Source organism: Vigna unguiculata, chromosome 6 (assembly GCF_037176805.1).
Source record: "Vigna unguiculata cultivar grain cowpea cultivar isolate G323 ecotype 2 chromosome 6, ASM3717680v1, whole genome shotgun sequence".
Lineage (NCBI taxonomy): Eukaryota > Viridiplantae > Streptophyta > Magnoliopsida > Fabales > Fabaceae > Vigna > Vigna unguiculata.
This window is the reverse complement of record NC_140797.1, coordinates 16549079-16553583: the sequence shown is the minus strand read 5'-3', so window position 1 is coordinate 16553583 and position 4505 is coordinate 16549079. Positions and strand designations below refer to the sequence as shown.

The following is a 4505-nucleotide window of genomic DNA, read 5'->3' as shown; positions in this document are numbered from 1 at the left end:
TTTTGTTGTATACTCTTGATTTTCGTTCCTTCCTTCTTTTTCTCCCTCTTCGTCTTCCCTCTCTTTTATTTGTTTCGTGTACAATTGATTTTCATTTCTGGAATATCCTCTCTCTCTTTAATCTCATCTTCCTATATGAAGAAAAAATTTTAAACTCCATTTTTGTATTCATCTCTCATCATTTGAAAAAAATTCTCCATTTCCTCTCTCTTATGCATCAACTAAACCCTAGGTATCCTCGATCCCTAATACCTTTGTCCTTGGTTTTCCTAATTTCTTTGCCTAACTCTCACTAAGCATTCATGAGGAGGTTCGCAAGCGGTACACTACGCAGTAGAAGCTCTACATCACGACGATGACTTGGTTGTTTGACTTTGATTGATTCCACTGTGTAGGCGCCGTCTGCATTGGAGTGCTTGTTGGCTGCGAGGGAGAATCCGAGCCAGGGGTTGATGTCGGAGGTGTTGATCTTGTACTCATTTGGAATTTGAGACTTCAGGAACTGGAGTTACGTAAGTATTTGCTTGTGAGAATAAACTTGTGGTGATACACACTTGTTTATATAATTTCCTACATTTTCCATGTTTTTATGCCTTTTTTTTTATTACACAGATATGAAACAGGGGACCATGTTGGTGTTTACTGTGAGAATTTGTCTGAAATTGTGGAAGAGGCATTAAGGTTATTAGGTTTGTCACCAGATACCTATTTCTCTATCCATGTTGATGGTGAAGATGGGAAACCACTTAGCGGAAGCTCCTTGCCACCTCCATTCCCACCTTGTACTCTAAGAACTGCAATTGCACGATATGCGGATGTTTTGAGTTCACCCAAAAAGGTGCTTGTTTTGGGTTTGATACACCCTTAATTTCAATCACATCTCTTTATCTTCTCAAGAGATTCACTTTATCTAACAATTAATAATTCTTTGAACATTTTTCCAGTATGTCTTGCTTGCCTTAGCTGCTCATGCATCTGATCCATCTGAAGCTGATCGTCTAAGGCATCTTGCCTCACCTGCCGGAAAGGTTTAATATTTTTTTAATTTTATTTTATACCATGGGGATTTAAAATAACTATTTCTACTTATGTTTCTCATTTGTATGCTAATTTTGTCTACTTTTGTAGGATGAATATTCAGAGTGGGTGACTGCCTTTCAGAGAAGTCTCCTTGAGGTCATGGTTGAATTTCCATCAGCCAAACCTCCACTTGGTGTCTTTTTTGCGGCAGTTGCTCCTCGTCTGCAGCCAAGATTTTATTCAATCTCCTCATCTCCAAGGTTAATTTATTTTCATTGCATTGTATTACTGTCTGTACATGTGTAGGCATGTATGTGTCCCTATGATGTGAGGATGTTTAGCAACCAATTTTTCAATGTCTTGGTGGTGTCTTGATTTCTTAGCCAGCCATTTTAATCCTGAACTTCCCTTAACATTATAAAGTCTGCGCTTGTTTTCATTGGTCTTGAAACTGCCAATGTAGTTTTTTGTTCTCTTTACTTCCTCAGTCAGGATATCATATAAACTTATGTTCTCGTACTTACAGTTTGGTTGTTTGCTGTAATTGTTAGCAGAATGGCGCCAAACTGAATTCATGTTACTTGCGCATTAGTATGCGACAAAATGCCCACCAGAAGGATTCACAAAGGAGTGTGTTCTACGTGGATGAAGGTACTTATATTTGTTTCATAGATTATGGTTAAACTATTTAAGATTGGCAAACATTTTGGTTATCAATGTATTCCGATTAGGCTTTCTTTTTTCCTTTAAATATTTTTATACTTGTTTCATATTTTTATACTTGTTTATGTAGATGATATCATCATCACAGGTAATTTGGTAAGCCATATACATTCCATTACTTCTCTACTTTGAAATCACTTCCCTTTATAAGATCTAGGGCCTTTGCACTATTTTCTTGGTGTTGAAGTGTCTCGGCAGTCTAATGGTATAGTCTACATCTGTCCCAAACCATGATATTCTAAAGCAAATATGTTAAGTTTGAAAGCTCAGCCAACTCCTATGATATCGTCTCTTTGTCTTACTCATGATGGATCGTTTATGGTTGCAAATGCCACTCTTTATCACTCCATTGTAGGTGGTTTATTTAGAGTACTTAACAATCATAAGACCAGAAATATCTTTCTTTGTTAATAAAGTTTGTCAGTTCATGCATTCCCCTCAACAACATCATTTGACTGTTGTCAAGCGTGTCGTGCGATATCTCTTAGGCACAATGCACCATGGTCTGCTCTTACAACCATCCTCTGATCTACCCATCCTCGGTTTCAGCAACACAGGGTCTGCATTTATCTTGGAACTAGGGTCTCATCTCTTTGCATTCCCAAAAGCAAAATGTAGTCTCCCGCAACAGCAGTGAGGCTGAATATAATTGATAAAACAATTATCAGTTATACAAACAGATTACATTATGTTTTGGATTAGTTAAATATTTTGGATTAGTTATTTGTTTAATTTAATTTTGTAAACTCAATGCATCTCTAGAAGGTATCTTAAACCTGCCATTTGATTCACATTCAAATTTGGAAGGTATCTTAAACCTGCTACTTGATTTTGGACCTTTGGACAAAGCTATATGCACTTGATTCATTTTATATGGTGCAACATAATAGGTTTCAGGAATAAGTTCCGAATTATGTTCCCAATCAGGTTTGGGTACTTGTATAATAGCATAATTAGGTGACTAGGCATGATCTTGCTACTAATTATTTCTAATTATAATTAGAGGTGAGAATTTTTTGTCATATTTTTTTCTTATTTTTTGGTATATGATAAAATATGATTGAGCTGAGGATGTTTTTTCTCATAGATGTTGTTGCTGAGGTTTGCAAGGAGTCAAAAGAGTTGCCATCAAGGTATTTTTGTTTGGTGTGAAATAGAGGAAGCAATATAGTTTCTGAATTTTTTAAGTACATGTTACTAGCAGTATTCAGTTTCTATACTAACACAAATATGTTGAATTTTCTTTTTCTACAGGACAAAAAGAATGTCAATAAAAATTGGACCAAGCAACTTTGCTACAAGAAAGAAGAAAAATGAAAACCATTACATTTAGTTTTGTTCGTAAGCCAAATTTATTTTAGAAGAGTTACAAGTTAATTTTTCCCGTGCATGAATCAATCTATGGCCATTCAAATTATGAACAGAGGGTTATGGGTACAATATACATTTACCTAATGATTTTTTTCTTGTTTTGAGAAGTTGCTTTATCAATTATATTTGTATTACAAGTAGCATGAAATTGGATTAAATTGTAAGTCTTTAAATTAAGCATCCAATTGATGCCAAATGTGCTTATAATATTATTTAAGGTCAAAAGCTCTTTGATGATCATGTGTCAATTTATTGTTCACATTGTTATGTCTTCCGTATTATAATAATAATAATTATTATTATAATAATAAAATTATTATTATTATTATTATTATTATTATTATTATAATAGTAATAATTAACTATATGTCTTCCACATTGTTCTTGCCTCGTATATGTTTTGAATTTACTCACACACCATGGGTCTATTTCCATTTTGAGAGATATAGAATGCTTACAAGATTCAATCAGATTTTATGCATACTCTATATCTTTATAGTTTAATTCCTACGCCAACATTTGTTTTTTATTACATTGTAGTCCCAGAATTCCAAAATTGTAAGGACCTAAAAGCAGCACACTTAATGGTCGCTAGTCTTTTTGGGAGTTTGGCTCATGTTACTTGCAAGGTAATGCCCTTAAATATATTTATTCTGTTGCTTATATTTTAGCTAATTCAGGTAATTTTTTTACTGAAATGTAATATAATTAACTTTAGGTAAATTTCCTTGCAATTGTTGAGGTTGTAGAGGGATACATAACTAGTTTTTATTATATCGGTTTGTATCAAATTTAGTTTGTGAATTGTCGTGCTAATTTTTGAACCTTGCGTTTTGAATGGTATTGGTAGAGCTTGCCATAGTTAGAGACTAATTATAAGATATTCTAAAACATTTTCATTTTCTGCATGTAGATTCATTTTGATACAATGAGCCCTGAGATCTACAGAGACTCGAAAGAGAAAATTGATGCTTTGGTTGTAGGGATAGGAACTAGAGGATCAATAACAAGGGCTGGAAAATTCCTCAAGCAGACTTTCTTTATTGTATCTAATTAGACTTTCATTTTATTTGACTTTATAAAAAAGATATTGTAATATTGCACTAGTTTTAATATTTTACTAGTTTGAACGTTAAAACTTTATTATTTACTTTGAACTTGTTGATTACGTTCTTTGTTTTTTATGAATGTTATATTTAGTTATAAACAAATATCTAAATGTTAGAATTTTTTATTATCATATATTTTATGAATTATATGCATTCAAAAAGTATAATAAACAAAATTAAGGAAATTTAAAAAGTAAAAACATCAATAAATAATGAATTGTATTTTTGGGATAAAAATGGACTTTTAATATTATTATACAGTATAACGAATTGAAAATTACA

At 32.8% G+C, this 4505-nt stretch overlaps 1 long non-coding RNA gene across 3 annotated transcripts; it reads left to right on the top strand.

The window, feature by feature from the left end:
- LOC114171145 (uncharacterized) lies at nt 1–4264 on the top strand. Of its 3 annotated transcripts, none has more exons than XR_003601361.2 (9): nt 1–232; nt 396–512; nt 613–838; nt 945–1028; nt 1129–1280; nt 1575–1671; nt 2831–2876; nt 2998–3743; nt 4028–4264. It is a non-coding gene; the product is annotated as an uncharacterized LOC114171145 (long non-coding RNA). The 3 variants fall into 3 exon arrangements; XR_003601360.2 differs by having other exon boundaries at nt 8–512; nt 2998–3084; nt 3655–3743; XR_003601359.2 differs by having other exon boundaries at nt 1–512.
- The last annotated feature ends 241 nt before the right edge of the window (nt 4265–4505 follow it).